The sequence below is a fragment of the Pan paniscus genome, chromosome 6, assembly GCF_029289425.2.
Source record: "Pan paniscus chromosome 6, NHGRI_mPanPan1-v2.0_pri, whole genome shotgun sequence".
Classification (NCBI taxonomy): Eukaryota; Metazoa; Chordata; class Mammalia; order Primates; family Hominidae; genus Pan; species Pan paniscus.
Genome location: NC_073255.2, coordinates 123,251,464 through 123,269,815, shown reverse-complemented (window position 1 = coordinate 123,269,815; position 18,352 = coordinate 123,251,464).

Genomic DNA, 18,352 nt, shown 5'->3' with positions numbered 1-18,352 from the left:
GTTTACATAGATATTGTTGTAGATATTTCCATGTTTATACAGATAGCGTTGTAGGTATTTCAATATTTATAGAGATAGCGGTGTAGATATTTCCATGTTTATGCAGATAGTGGTGTAGGTATTTCATTGTTTATACAGAAAGCGGTGTAGACCATTCCATGTTTATACAGATCGTGGTATAAATATTTCCATGTTTATAGAGATAGCGGTGTAGATATTTCCATGTTTATGAAGATAACGGGGTAGATATTTCCATGTTTACAGAGATAGCGGTGTAGATATTTTGATATTTGCACAGATTGGGGTGTACATATTTTCATCTTTACACAGATAGCGTTGTATATATTTCCATGTCTACCCAAATAGCTTTGTAGATATTTCCATGTTTACACAGATATTGTTGTAGATATTTCCACGTTTAAATAGATAGCGGTGTAGATATTTCCACGTTTTACAGATAGCGGTGTAGATATTTACATGTGTATGCAGATAGCGGTGTAGATATTTCCATCTTTGCACAGATTGCGGTGTGGATATTTCCATCTTTACACAGATAGCTGTGTAGATATTTCCAAGTTTACACAGATAGCTGTGTAGGTATTTCCATGTTTACACAGATAGCATTGTAGATATTTCCATGTTTATACAGATAGCGGTGTTGGTATTTCCATGTTTTTACAGAGAGCGGTGTAGATATTTCCAAGTTTATACAGCTCGCGGTGTAGGTATTTCCATCTTTATACAGATTGCGGTGTAGATATTTCCATCTTTATGCAGATAGTGGTGCAGATATTTCCATGTTTACAGAGATAGCGGTGTAGATATTTGCAACCTTCCACAGATTGTAGTATAGATATTTCCATCTTTACACAGATAGTTATGTATATATTTCCAAGTTTACACAGATAGCTGTGTAGATATTTCCATATTTACACAGATAGCGTTGTAGACATTTCCATGTTTATAGAGATAGCGGTGTGGATATTTCCATATTTATTCAGATAGCGGTGTAGATATCTCCATGTTCATACAGGAAGAGGTGTAGATATCTCCATTTTTATACACATCAAGGTGTAGATATTTCCATTTTTCTACAGATGGCAGTGTAGATATTTCTACGTTTATACAGATGGCGGTGTAGATATTTCCATCTTTACACAGATCGCGGTGTAGATATTTCCAAGCTTATGCAGATGGCGGTGTAGATATTTCCATGATTACTGAGATTGCGTTGTAGATATTTCTGTGTTTATAGAGATAGTGGTGTAGATATTTCCATGTTTATAGAGATGGCGGTGTAGGTATTTCCATGTTTATAGAGATAGTGGGGTAGATATTTCCATGTTTACAGTCAGCGCTGTAGATATTTCCATGATTATACAGATAGTGGTGTTGGTGTTTCCATGTTTATACACATAGCTTTGTAGATATTTCCATGTTTATACAGCTCGCGGTGTAGATATTTCCATCTTTATACAGATGGCAGTGTAGTTATTTCCATGTTTCTACAGATGGTGTTGTAGATATTTCCATGATTATAGAGATGGTTTTGTAGATACTTCCATGTCTATAGAGATGGTGTTGTAGATATTTCCATGTATATACAGATGACTGTGCAGATATGTCCATGTTTCCACAGATCGCGGTTTAGATATTTCCATGATTATAGAGATAGTGGTGTAGATATTTCCATGTTTATACAGATAGCGGTGCAGATATTTCCATGTTTCTAGAGATAGCGTTGTATATATTTCCATCTTTGCACAGATTGTGGTGAAGATATTTCCATGTTTACACAGATAACGGTGTAGATATTCCCATGTTTACACAGATAGCGTTGTAGACATTTCCATGTTTAAACAGATAGCGGTGTAGATAATTCCATGTTTATAGATATAGCTGTGTAGATGTTTCAATGTTTATACAGATAGCGGTGGAGTTATTTCCTTGTTTATACAGATAGCGGTGTAGATATTTCCATGCTTATAGAGATACCGGTGTAGATATATCCATGTTTATAGTGTTAGCGGTGTAGATATTTCCATGTTTATTTAGATGGTGGTGTAGATATTTCCACGTTTTTACAGTTGGCGGTGTAGATATTTCCATGTTTATACAGATAGCAGTGTAGATATTTCCATGTTTATACAGAGAGTGGTGTAGATATTACCATGTTTACACAGAGAGCGGTGTAGATATTTCCATCTTTGCAGAGATTGCGGTGTAGATATTTCCTACTTTACAAAGATAGCGGTGTAGGTATTTCCACCTTTGCACAGATTGCAGTGTAGATATTTCCATCTTTACACAGATAGCAGTGTAGATATTTCAATGTTTACACAGATAGCGGTGTAGATATTTCCATGTTTACACAGATAGCGTTGTAGATATTTGCATGTTTATACAGATAGCGGTGTAGATATTTCCATGTTTAAGAAGATAGCTGTGTAGATGTTTCTATGTTTATACAGAAAGCGGTGGAGATATTTCCATGTTTATACAGATCGTGGTGCAGATTTTCCATGATTATACAGATAGCAGTGGAGATAATTCCATGTTTATTCAGATAGCGGTGGAGATATTAGCATGTTTCTACAGATGGCGTTGTAGATATTTCCATGTTTTCACAGATGGCGCTGTAGATATTTCCATGTTTATACAGATGACTGTGTTGTTTTTTCCATGTTTTTACAGAAGGCGGTTTAGGTATTTCCATATTTATAGAGTTAGCCTTGTAGATATTTCCATGTTTAAACAGATACCGGTATAGACATTTCCGTGTTTATAGAGATAGCGGTGTAGACATTTCCATATTTATACAGATCTCGGTGTAGTTATTTCCAAGTTTATACAGTTAGCGGTGTAGATATTTCCATGTTTATAAAGATAGCAATGTAGATATTTCCATTTTTATACAGATCGTGGTGTAGTTGTTTCCATGTTTATATAGATAGCGGTGTAGATATTTCCATGTTTATACAAGTAGCGGTGTACATATTTCCAAGTTTATACAGATCGCGGTGTAGGCATTTCCATGTTTATACAGATGGCGGTTTAGATATTTCCATGTTTATAGAGATGGCGGTGTAGGTATTTATATGTTTATAGAGATAGTGGTGTACATATTTCCATGTTTATAGAGATGGCGGCATGGGTATTTCTATGTTTATAGAGATAATGGTGTAGATAATTCCATGTTTATAGAGATGGCAGTGCAGATATTTCCATGTTTATAGAGATAGTGGTGTAGATATTTCCATGTTTATACAGATAGTGGTTTAGATATTTCCATGTTGATACAGATAGCAGTGTTGGCATTTCCATGTTTATACAGATAGCGGTGTAGATATTTCCATGTTTATACTGCTCGCAGTGTAGATATTTCCATCTTTATACAGATGGCGGTGTAGGTATTTCCATGTTTATACTGCTCGCAGTGTAGATATTTCCATCTTTATACAGATGGCAGTGTAGATATGTCCATGTTTATACAGATAGCGGTTTATATATTTCCATTTTTGCACAGATGGTGGTGCAGATAGTTCCATGTTTATGGAGATGGCGGTGTAGATATTTTCATGTTTATAAATATGTCAGTATAGATATTTCCAGGTTTATAGAGATGGCGGTGTTGATATTTCCATGTTTATAGAGATAGCTGTGTAATTATTTCCATCTGTATAGAGATAGCGGTGTAGTTATTTCCTTGTTTATGCAGATGGCTCTGTATATATTTCCATGTTTAAACAGATGGCAGTCTAGGTATTTCCATGTTTATAGAGATGGTGGTGCAGATATTTCCATGTTTACACAGATGACTGTGTAGATATTTCCATGTCTATACAGATGGCGGCATAGAAATTTCCATGTTTATAGAGATAGCTGTGTATATATTTCCATATTGATAGAGATAGCAGTTTAGATATTTCCATGTTTATTCAGAGGGCGGTATAGATATTTCCATGTTTATACAGATAGCGGTGTATTTATTTCCATGTTTATACAGAGAGACTTGCAGATATTTCCATGTTTATACAGCTCGGGATGCAGATATTTCCATCTTTATACAGACGGCAGTGTAGATATTTCCATGTTTATACAGATAGTGGTGTAGATAGTTCCATGTTTATGGAGATGGCGGTGTAGATATTTTCATGTTTATAGAGATGGCGGTGTAGATATTTCCATGTTTATTCAGAGGGCGGTATAGATATTTCCATGTTTATACAGATAGCGGTGTATTTATTTCCATGTTTATACAGAGAGACTTGTAGATATTTCCATGTTTATACAGCTCGGGATGCAGATATTTCCATCTTTATACAGACGGCAGTGTAGATATTTCCATGTTTATACAGATAGTGGTGGAGATATTTCCCTGTTTATACAGATGGCGATGTAGATATTTCCATGTTTATAGAGATAGCGGTGTAGATATTTCCATGTTTATACAGATGGCTGTGTAGATATTTCCATGTGTGTACCGATGGCAGTGTAGATATTTCCATGTTTATACAGATGGCGCTGTAGATATTTCCATGTTTATACAGATGGCAGTGAAGATATTTCCATGTTTATACAGATGGCAGTGTAGATATTTCCATGTTTATACAGATAGCGGTGTAGATATTTCCATGTTTACAGAGATAGCGGTGTAGATATTTCCATCTTTGCACAGATTGCGGTGTAAGTATTGCCAAATTTACACAGATGGCGGTGTAGATATTTCCAAGTTTACACAGATAGCTGTGTAGATATTTCCATGTTTACAGAGATACCATTGTAGATATTTCCATGTTTATACAGATTGCGGTGTAGTTATTTCCATGTTGATAGAGATAGCGGTGTAGATATTTCCATGTTTATACAGCTAGTGGTGTACAAATTCCCATGTTTATTCAGATCGCTTTGTAGACATTTCCATTTTTCTACAGATGTCAGTGTAGATATTTCCAAGTTTATATAGATGGCAGTGTAGATATTTCCATCTTTATACAGATGTCTGTGTAGATATTTCCACGTTTATGCAGATGGCGGTGTAGATATTTCCATGTTTATACAGATGGCGGTGTAGATATTTCCATGTTTATACAGATGGCAGTGAAGATATTTCCATATTTATACAGATAGTGGTGTAGTTATTTCCATGTTTATACAGATTGCGGTGTAGATACATCCATGTTTCTGAATATGGCGGTGTAGATATTTTCATGTTTATAGAGATGGAGGTGTAGATATTTCCATGTATATAGAGATAGCAGTGTAGATATTTTCATGTTTATAGAGAATGCGGTGTAGGTATTTCGATGTTTATACAGATGGCAGTGTAGATATTTCCATGTTTATACAGATATCGGTGTAGATATTTCCATGTTTATAGAGATAGCGGTGTAGGCATTTCCATCTTTGCACAGATTGCGGTGTAGTTATTTCCATGTTGATAGAGATAGCGGTGTAGTTATTTCCATGTTGATACAGATAGCGGTGTAGATATTTCCATGTTTATACAAGTAGCGGTGTAGAAATTCCCATGTTTATACAGATCGCTTTGTAGACATATCCATCTTTCTACAGATGTCAGTGTAGATATTTCCAAGTTTATACAGATGGCAGTGTAGATATTTCCATGTTTATACAGATGTCTGTGTAGATATTTACATGTTTATGCAGATGGCGGTGTAGATATTTCCATGTTTACAGAGATGGCGGTGTAGTTATTTCTATGTTTATAGAGATAGCGGTGTAAATATCTCCATGTTTATAGACATGGTGGTGTAAGTATTTTCATGTTTATAGAGATAGCGCTGTAGATATTTTCATGTGTATACAGATAACGGTGTTGGTATTTCCATGTTTATACAGATAGCGGTGTAGATATTTCCATGTTTATACAGCTCGCGGTGTAGATATTTCCATCTTTATACAGATGGCAGTGTAGATATTTCAATGTTTATACAGATAGCGGTGTAGATATTTCCATGTCTATAGATATAGCGGTGTAGGTATTTCCATATTTATACAGATTGCGGTGTAGATATTTCCATATTTATACAGATGGCGTTGTAGATATTTCCATGTTTTTACAGATGGCAGTGAAGATATTTCCATGTTTATACAGATAGTGGTGTAGATATTTCCATGTTTATACAGATGGCGGTGTAGATACATCCATGTTTCTGAAGACGGCGTTGTAGATATTTTCATGTTTATAGAGATGGCGGTGTTGATATTTCCATGTTTATACAGATGTCTGTGTAGATAATTCCATGTTTATGCAGATAGAGGTGTAGATATTTCCATGTTTATAGAGATGGCGGTCTAGTTATTTCTAAGTTTATAGAGATTGCGGTGTAAATATTTCCATGTTTATAGAGATGGTGGTGTAAGTATTTTCATGTTTATAGAGATAGCGGTGTAGATATTTCCATATATATACAGATAGCGGTGTTGGTATTTCCATGTTTATACAGATAGCGGTGTAGATATTTCAATGTTTATACAGCTCGCTATGTAGATATTTCCATCTTTATACAGATGGCGGTGTAGATACATCCATGTTTCTGAAGATGGCGGTGTAGATATTTTCATGTTTATAGAGATGGAGGTGTAGATATTTCCATGTATATACAGATAGCAATGTAGTTATTTTCATGTTTATAGAGAAAGCGTAGTAGGTATTAACATGTTTATAGAGACAGCGGTGTAGATATTTCCATATTTATACAGATAGCCGTGTTGGTATTTCCATGTTTATACAGATGGCAGTGTAGATATTTCCTTGTTTACACAGACAGTGGTGTAGATATTTCCATGTTTATACAGTTACCGGTGTAGATATTTCCATGTTTACAGAGATAGCGGTGTAAATATTTCCATCATTGCACAGATTGCAGTGTAGGTATTTCCATGTTTACGCAGATAGCTGTGTAGATATTTCCAAGTTTACACAGATAGCTGTGTAGATATTTCCATGTTTACACACATAGCGTGGTAGATATTTAAATGTTTATACAGATAGCGGTGTAGATTTTTTCATGTTTATACAGATAGCGGTGGAGATATTTCCATGTTTATAGAGACTGCGGTATAGACATTTCCATATTTATACAGATAGCGGTGTAGATATTTCCATGTTTATAGAGATAGCGGTGTAGATATTTCCATCTTTGCACAGATTGCTGTGTAGATATTTCCATTTTTACACAGATAGCTGGGTAGATATTTCCAAGTTTACACAGATAGCTGTGTAGATATTTCCATGTTTACACAGATAGCATTGTATATATTTACATGTTTATACAGATAGCATTGTTTCCTTATTCATACAGATTGTGGTGTAGATATTTCCATCTTTATACAGATTGCGGTGTAGATATTTCCCTGTTTATACAGATGGCAGTGAAGATATTTCCATGTTTATACAGATAGTGGTGTAGATATTTCCATGTTTATACAGATTTCGGTGTAGATACATCCATGTTGCTGAAGATGGCGTTGTAGGTATTTTCATGTTTATAGAGATGGCGGTGTAGATATTTCCATGTTTATACAGATGTCTGTGTAGATATTTCCATGTATATAGAGATAGCAGTGTAGCTATTTTCATGTTTATACAGAAAGCGGTGTAGGTATTTCCATGTTTATACAGATGGCAGTGTAGATATTTCCATGTTTATACAGATATCGGTGCAGATATTTCCATGTTTACAGAGATAGCCGTGTAGGTATTTCCATCGTTGCACAGATTGCAGTGTAGGTATTGCCAAATTTACACAGATAGCGGTGTAGATATTTCCAAGTTTACACAGACATGTGAGTAGATATTTCCATGTTTACAGAGATAGCATTGTAGATACTTCCATGTTTATACAGATTGCGGTGTAGTTATTTCCATGTTGATACAGATAGCACTATAGATATTTCCATGTTTATACAGGTAGCGGTGTAGAAATTCCCATGTTTATACAGATCGCTTTGTAGACATTTCCATCATTCTACAGATGTCAGTGTAGATATTTCCAAGTTTATACAGATGGCCGTGTAGATATTTCCATGTTTATACAGATATCTGTGTAGATATTTCCATGCTGATTCAGATGGCGGTGTAGATATTTCCATGTTTATAGAGATGGCTGTGTAGTTATTTCTATGTTTATAGCGATAGCGGTGTAAATATCTTCATGTTTATAGAGATGGTGTTGTAAGTATTTTCATGTTTATAGAGATAGCGTTTTAGATATTTCCATGTTTATACAGATAACGGTGTTGGTATTTCCATGTTTATACAGATAGCGGTGTAGTTATTTCCATGTTTATACAGCTCGCGGTGTAGATATTTCCATCTTTATACAGATGGCAGGGTAGATATTTCCATGTTTATACTGATAGCGGTGTAGATATTTCCATGTCTATCGAGATAGTGGTGTAGGTATTTCCATATTTATACAGATTGCGGTGTAGATATTTCCATCTTTATACAGATGGCGGTGTAGATATTTCCATGTTTATACAGATGGCAGTGAAGATATTTCCATGTTTATACAGATAGTGGTGTAGATATTTCCATGTTTATACAGATGGCGGTGTAGATACATCCATGTTTCTGAAGATGGCGGTGTAGGTATTTTCATGTTTATAGAGATGGCGGTTTATATATTTCCATGTTTATACAGACGTCTGTGTAGATATTTCCAGGTTTATGCAGATAGCGGTGTAGTTATTTCCATGTTTATAGAGATGGCGGTCTAGTAATTTTTAAGTTTATAGAGATAGCGGTGTAAATATTTCTATCTTTATAGAGATGCTGGTGTAAGTATTTTCATGTTTATAGAGATAGCGGTGTAGATATTTACATGTTTATACAGATAGCGGTGTTGGTATTTCCATGTTTATACAGATAGCGGTGTAGATATTTCCATGTTTATACAGCTCGCGGTGTAGATATTTCCATCTTTATACACATGGCAGTGTAGATATTTCCATGTTTATACAGATAGCGGTGTAGATATTTCCATGTCTATAGAGATAGCGGTGTAGTTATTTCCATATTTATACAGATTGTGGTGTAGATATTTCCATCTTTATACAGATGGCGGTGTATATATTTCCATGTTTATACAGATGGCAGTGAAGATATTTCCATGTTTATACAGATCGTGGTGTAGATATTTCCATGTTTATATAGATAGCGGTGTAGATACATCCATGTTTCTGAAGATGGCGGTGTAGATATTTTCATGTTTATAGAGATTGAGGTGTAGATATTTCCATGTATATAGAGATAGCTGTGTAGGTATTTTCATGTTTATAGAGAAAGCGGTGTAGTTATTTCCATGTTTATAGAGATAGCGGTGTAGATATTTCCATATTTATACAGATAGCGCTGTAGGTATTTCCATGTTTATACAGATTGCGGTGTAGTTATTTTCATGTTGATACAGATAGCGGTGTAGATATTTCCATGTTTATACAAGTAGCGGTGTAGAAATTCCCATGTTTATACAGATCGCATTGTAGACATATCCATCTTTCTACAGATGTCAGTGTAGATATTTCCAAATTTATACAGATGGCAGTGTAGATATTTCCTTGTTTATACAGATGTCTGTGTAGATATTTCCATGTTCATGCAGATGGCGGTGTAGATATTTCCATGTTTACAGAGATGGCGGTGTAGTTATTTCTATGTTTATAGAGATAGCGGTGTAAATATCTCCATGTTTATAGAGATGGTGGTGTAATTATTTTCATGTTTATAGAGATAGCGCTGTAGATATTTCCATGTTTATACAGATAACGGTGTTGGTATTTCCATGTTTATACAGATAGCGGTGTAGATATTTCCATGTTTATACAGCTCACGGTGTAGGTATTTCCATCTTTATACAGATGGCAGTGTAGATATTTCCATGTTTATACAGATAGCGGTGTAGATATTTCCATGTCTATAGAGATAGCGGAGTAGGTATTTCCATATTTATACAGATTGCGGTTTAGATATTTCCATCTTTATACAGATGGCGGTGTAGATATTTCCATGTTTATACAGATGGCAGTGAAGATATTTCCATGTTTATACAGATAGTCGTGTAGATATTTCCATGTTTATACATATGGCGGTGTAGATATATCCATGTTTCTGAAGATGACGGTGTAGATATTTTCATGTTTATAGAGATGGCGGTGTAGATATTTCCATGTTTCTACAGATGTCTGTGTAGGTAATTCCATGTTTATGCAGATAGCGGTGAAGATATTTCCATGTTTATAGAGATGGCGGTCTAGTTATTTCTAAGTTTATAGAGATAGCGGTGTAAATATTTCCATGTTTATAGAGATGGTGGTGTAAGTATTTTCATGTTTATAGAGATAGCGGTGTAGATATTTCCATATTTATACAGATAGCGGTTTCGGTATTTCCATGTTTATACAGATAGCGGTGTAGATATTTCTATGTTTATACAGCTCGCGGCGTAGATATTTCCATCTTTATACAGATGGCAGTGTAGATATTTTCATGTTTATACAGATAGCGGTGTAGATATTTCCTTGTCTATAGAGATAGCGGGGTAGTTATTTCCATATTTATACAGATTGCGGTGTAGATATTTCCATCTTTATACAGATGGCGGTGTAGATATTTCCATGTTTATACAGATGGCAGTGAAGGTATTTCCATGTTTATACAGATAGTGGTGTTGATATTTCCATGTTTATACTGATAGCGGTTTAGATACATCCATGTTTCTGAAGATGGCGGTGTAGATATTTTCATGTTTATACAGATGGAGGTGTAGATATTTCCATGTATATAGAGATAGCAGTGTAGATATTTTCATGTTTATAGAGATAGCGGTGTAGATATTTCCATCTTTGCACAAATTGCTGTGTAGATATTTCCATTTTTACACAGATAGGTGTGTAGATATTTCCAAGTTTACACAGATAGCTGTGTAGATATTTCCATGTTTACACAGATAGCATTGTATATATTTCCATGTTTATACAGATAGCGGTGTAGATATTTCCATGTTTATTCAGATAGCGGTGTTGATATTTCCATGTTTATATAGATGACTGTGTAGGTATTCCCATGTTCATAAAGGTGGCGGTGTAGATATTTCCATGTTTGTAGAGATAGCCAAATATGTATTTCCATTTTTATACAGATAGCGGTGTAGACATTTCCATGTTTATAGAGATACGCATGTAGATGTTTCCATGTTTACATAGATAGCGGTGTAGACATTTCCATGTTCATAGAGATAGCAGTGTAAATATTTCCATATTTATACTGATAGCTTTGTAGGTATTTCCATGTTTATACAGGTAGAGGTGTATATATTTCCATGTATATGCCGATCTCGGTGTAGATATTTCCGTCTTTCTACAGATGGCACTGTAGATGTTTCTATGTTTATAGAGATGGCAGTGTAGATATTTCCATGTTTATAAAGATAGCGGTGAAGATATTTCCGTGTTTATACAGATAGCGGTGTAGGTATTTCCATGTTTACACAGATAGCGGTGTAGATATTTCCAAGTTTATACAGATAGCGGTGTAGATATTTCCATGTTTATACGGATATTGGTGTAGATATTTCCATGTTTATGCAATCGACTGTGTAGGTATTTCCATGTTTGTACAAATGGCGGTGTAGATGTTTCCATGTTTCTAGAGATATCCAAGTAGATATTTCCACGTTTATACAGCTAGCGGTGTAGATATTTCCATGTTTATGGAGATAGCGGTGTAGATATTTCCATATTTTTACCGATAGTGGTGTAGATACTTCCATGTTTATACAGATAGTGGTGTAGATATTTCCATGTTTATACAGATTGCGGTGTAGTTATTTCCATGTTTATGGAGATAGCGGTGTAGATATTTCCGTGTTTATACAGATGGCTGTGTAGATATTTCCATGTGTATACAGATGGCAGTGTAGATATTTCCATGTTTATACACATGGAGGTGTAGATATTTCCATGTTTATACAGATGACTGTGTAGATATTTCCATGTTTTTACAGATGGCGGTGTATATATTTCCATGTTTATGCGGATAGCGGTGTGGCTATTTCCATGTTTATACAGATAGCAATGTAAATATTTCCATGTTTGTAGAGATGGCTTTGTAGATATTTCCATGTTTATACAGATGGCTGTGTAGATATGTCCATGTTTATACAGATGGCAGTGTAGATATTTCCAGGTTTATACTGATAGTGGTGTAGATTTTTCCATGTTTATAAAGATGACTGTGTAGGTATTTCCATGTTCATACAGATGGTAGTGTAGATATTTCCATGTTTATGTAGATAGCCATGTAGATATTTCCAGGTTTATGCAAATAGCAGTGCAGATATTTCCGTGTTTATACAGATAGCGGTGTAGATATTTGCATGTTTACAGAGATAGCTGTGTAGATATTTCCATAATTGCGCATATTGCCGGGTAGATATTTCCATCTTTACACAGATAGCGGTGTACATATTTCCATGTTTACACAGATAGCTGTGAAGGTATTCCCATGTTTACACAGATAGTGTTGTAGATATTTCCATGTTTATACAGGTAGCAGTGTAGATATTTCCATGTTTACAAAGATAAAGGTGTAGATATTTCCATGTTTATAGAGATAGCGCTGGAGATATTTCCATGTTTATACAGATAGTGACGTAGATATTTCCAGGTTTACAGATAGTGTTGTAGATATTTCTATGTTTATACAGATAGCGGTGTAGATATTTCCAAGTTTATACAGATAACGGGGTAGATATTTCCATGTTTACAGAGATAGCGTAGTATATATTTTGATATTTGCACAGATTGCGGTGTACATATTTTCATCTTTACACAGATAGTGGTGTCCATATTTCCATGTTTACACAGATATCTGTGTAGATATTTCCATGTTTACACAGATATTGTTGTAGATATTCCCATGTTTTTACAGATAGCGGTGTAGATATTTCCATGTTTATAAAGAAAGCGGTGTAGATATTTCCATGTTTATACAGATAGCGATGTAGACATTTCCATGTTTACACAGATATTGTTGTAGATATTTCCATGTTTATACAGATAGCGTTGTAGGTATTTCAATATTTATAGAGATAGCGGTGTAGATATTTCCATGTTTATGCAGATAGTGGTGTAGATATTTCCATGTTTATACAGATAGCGGTGTAGACAATTCCATGTTTATACAGATCGTGGTGTAGATATTTCCATGTTTATACAGATAACGGGGTAGATATTTCCATGTTTACAGAGATAGCGGTGTAGATATTTTGATATTTGCACAGATTGGGGTGTACATATTTTCATCTTTACACAGATAGCGTTGTACATATTTCCATGTCTACACAAATAGCTGTGTAGATATTTCCATGTTTACACAGATATTGTTGTAGATATTTCCACGTTTATACAGATAGCGGTGTAGATATTTCCACGTTTTACAGATAGCGGTGTAGATATTTACATGTTTATGCAGATAGCGGTGCAGATATTTCCATGGTTACAGAGATAGCGGTGTAGATATTTCCATCTTTGCAAAGATTGCGGTGTTGATATTTCCATCATTACACAGATAGCTGTGTAGGTATTTCCAAGTTTACACAGATAGCTGTGTAGGTATTTCCATGTTTACACAGATAGCATTGTAGATATTTCCATATTTATACAGATAGCGGTGTTGGTATTTCCATGTTTTTACAGAGACCGGTGTAGATATTTCCAAGTTTATACAGCTCGTGGTGTAGGTATTTCCATTTTTATACAGATTGCGGTGTAGATATTTCCATCTTTATGCAGATAGTGTTGCAGATATTTCCATGTTTACAGAGATAGCGGTGTAGATATTTTGATATTTGCACAGATTGGGGTGAACATATTTTCATCTTTACACAGATAGCGTTGTACATATTTCCATGTCTACACAGACAGCTGTGTACATATTTCCATGTTTACACAGATATTTTTGTAGATATGTCCATGTTTATACAGATAGCAGTGTAGATATTTCCATGTTTATAAAGACAGCGGTGTAGATATTTCCATGTGTATACAGATGGCAGTGTAGATATTTCCATGTTTATACAGATGGAAGTGCAGATATTTCCATGTTTATACAGATAGCAGTGCAGATATTTCCATGTTTAAGGAGACAGCTGTGGAGATATTTCCATGTTTATACAGATGGCAGTGTTGATATTTCCATGTTTATACAGATAGTGGTGTAGATATTTCCACGTTTCACAGATAGCGGTGTAGATATTTACATGTTTATAGAGATAGCAGTGTAGATATTTCCATCTTTGCACAGATTGCGGTGTGGATATTTCCATCTTTACACAGATAGCTGTGTAGAAATTTCCAAGTTTACACAGATAGCTGTGTAGGTATTTCCATGATTAAACAGATAGCATTGTAGGTATTTCCATGTTTATACAGATAGCGGTGTTGGTATTTCCATGTTTTTACAGAGAGCGATGTAGATATTTCCAAGTTTATACAGCTCGCGGTGTAGATATTTCCATCTTTATACAGATGGCAGTGTAGACATTTCCATGTTTATGCAGATAGTGGTGCAGATATTTCCATGTTTACAGAGATAGCGGTGTAGATATTTGCATCTTTCCACAGATTGTGGTGTAGATGTTTCCATCTTTACACAGATAGCTATGTAGATATTTCCAAGTTTACACAGATAGCTGTGTAGATATTTCCATGTTTTCACAGATAGATTTGTAGGTATTTCCATGTTTATACAGATAGCGGTGTAGATGTTTCCATGTTTATACAGATTGTGTTGTAGATATTTCCATGTTTATAGGGATGGCGGTGTAGGTATTTCCATGTTTATAGAGATAGCGGTATAGATACTTCCACGTTTCTACAGATTGCTTTGTAGATATTTCCATGTGTATACAGATGGCAATTTAGATATTTCCATGTTTATAGATATTGTGGTGTAGATATTTCCATGTTTATACAGATGACTGTGTAGATGTTTTCATGTTTATACAGATGTTGGTGTAGTTATTTCCATTTTTAAAGTGATAACAGTGTAGATATTTCCAAGTTTATATAGATAGTGTTGTAGATATTTCCAACTTCATACAGATAGCTGTGTAGATATGTCCATGTTTATACAGATAGCGGTGGAGATATTTCCACGTTTATACCGATATCAATGTAGATATTTCCATGTTTATACAGATAGCGGTGTAGATATTTCCATGTTCATGCAGATGGCGGTGTAGATATTTCCATGTTTATAGAGATGGCCGTGTAGATATTTCTGTGTTTATAGAGATAGCGGTGTAGATATTTCCATGTGTATAAAGATGGCGGTGTAGGTATTTCCATGTTTATAGAGATAGTGGTGAAGATATTTCCGTATTTATACAGATAGCGGTGTAGATATTTCCATGTTTATATAGATAGTGGTGTTGGTATTTCCATCTTTATACAGTTAGCGTTGTAGGTATTTCCATGTTTATACAGATAGCAGTGTAGATATTTCCCTGTTTACAGAGATAGCGGTGTAGATATTTCAATCTTGCACAGATAGCTGTGTAGATATTTCAAAGTTTACACAGATCGCTGTGTAGATATTTCCATGTTTACACAGATAGCGTTGTAGATATTTCCATCTTTATACAGGTAGCGGTGTAGATATTTCAATGTTTATACAGATAACGGTGTTGGTATTTCCATGTTTATACAGATAGCGGTGTAGATATTTCCATGTTTACACAGATAGCGTTGTAGATATTTCCATCTTTACACAGATAGCAGTGTAGATATTTCCATGTTTACACAGATAGCGTTGTAAATATTTCCATGTTTACACAGATAGCGTTGTAGATATTTCCATGTTTACACAGATAGTGGTGTACATATTTCCAAGTTTACACAGATAGCTGTGTAGATATTTCCATGTTTATACAGATAGCGTTGTAGATATTTCATTGTTTATACAGGTAGCGGTTTAGGTATTTCCATGTTGATACAGATACAGGTGTAGGTATTTCCATGTTTATAGAGATAGCGATGGAGATATTTCCATGTTTATACAGATAGCGGTGGTGATAATTCTATGTTTATACAGATAGCGGTGTAGGTATTTCCTTGTTTACACAGACAGCGGTATAGATATTTCCATGTTTATAGAGACAACAGTGAAGATATTTCCATGTTCATACAGATGGCTGTGAAGATATTTCCATGTATATAGATATAGTGGTGCAGATATTTCCATGTTTATAGAGATGGTGGTGTAGATATTTCCATGTTTATGCAGATGACTGGGTAGGTATTTGCATGTTTATACAGATGGTGGCGTAGATATTTCCATGTTTATAGAGATAACGGTGTAGATATTTCCATGTTTATGAAGATATTGGTTTAGATATTTCCATGTTTACAGAGATTGCGGTGTAGATATTTCCGTATTTATACAGATAGCGGTGTAGATATTTCCATGTTTATACAAATGGCGGTGTAGATATTTCCATTTTTATACAGTTGGCGATGTAGATATTTCCTTATTTATAAAGATAGCGGTGTACATATTTCCATGTTTATACACATATCGGTGTAGATATTTCCACGTTTATACAGAGAGCGGTGTAGATATTTCCAAGTTTTTCAGATAGTGGTGTAGATATTTCCATCTTTATACAGATACCGGTGCAGATATTTCCATGTTTTCACAGATATCCTTGAAGATATTTCGATGTTTAAAAAGGTAGAGTTGCAGATATTTCCATGTTTAAAAAGATAGCGGTGCAGATATTTCCATGTTTATACAGATAGCGTTATAGATATTTCCATGTTTATACAGATTTCCGTGTAGATATTTGCATGTTTATACAGATGGTGGTGTAGATATTTCCATGTTTATACATATGACAGTGTAGGTATTTCCATGTTTATACAAATGTCGGTTTAGATATTTTCATGTTTATATCGATAGCGATGTAGATATTTCCATGTTTATACAGAGAGCGGTGTAGACATTTCCATGTTTACAGAGATAGCGGTGTAGATATTTCCATATATATACACATAGCGGTGTAGATTTTTCCAGGTTTATACAGGCAGCGGTGTAGATATTTCCATGTTTATACAGATTGTGGTGTAAATATTTCCATGTTTATAGGGATGGTGGTGTAGGTATTTCCATGTTTATAGCGATAGCAGTGCAGATATTTCCATGTTTATTCAGATAGAGGTGTAGATAATTCCATGTTTACACAGATAGCGGTGTTGGTTTTTCCATGTTTATACAGATAGCGGTGTAGATATTTTCATGTTTATACAGATGGTGGTGTAGGTATTTCCATGTTTATAGAGATAGCAGTGCAGATATTTCCATGTTTATTCAGATAGAGGTGTAGATAATTCCATGTTTACACAGATAGCGGTTTTAGTATTTCCATGTTTATATATATAGCGGTGTAGATATTTTCATGTTTATACAGCTCGCAGTGCAGATATTTCCATCTTTATACAGATGGCAGTGAAGATATTTCCATGTTTATACAGATAGTGGTGTAGATATTTCCCTGTTTACACAGATAGCGTTGTAAATATTACCATGTTTACACAGATAGCGTTGTAGATATTTCCATGCTGACACAGATAGCGGTGTAGATATTTCCAAGTTTACACAGATAGCTCTGTAGATATTTCCATGTTTATAGTGCAAGTGGTGTTGGTATTTCCATGTTTATAGAGATAGCGGTGTAGACATTTCCATATTTATACAGGTAGCGGTGTAGCTATTTCCATGTTTATGCAGATGGCGGTGTAAATATTACCATGTTTCTAAAGATGGCGGTGTAGATATTTCCATCTTTGCACAGATTGCCGTGTAGATATCTCCATTTTTAAACAGATAGCTGAGTAGATATTTCCAAGTTTACACAGATTGCTGTGTAGATATTTCCATGTTTACACAGATAGCGTTGTAGATATTTCCATGTCTATTCAGAGAGCGGTGTAGATATTTCCATGTTTATACAGGTAATGGTGTAGATATTTCCATGTTTATAAAGATAGCGGTGTAGATCTTTCCATATTTATACAGAGAGCGGTGGAGATATTTCCCTGTTTATACAGATATCGATGTAGATATTTCCATGTTTATACAGATAGCGGTGTAGATATTTTCATGTTTATAGAGATAGCGGTGTAGATATTTCCATGTTTCTACAGATAGCGGTACAGATATTTCCATGTTTATACGGAAAGTGGAGGATATATTTCCATGTTTATACAGATAGCGGTGGAGATATTTCCATGTTTCTAGAGATGGTGGTGTAGATATTTCCAA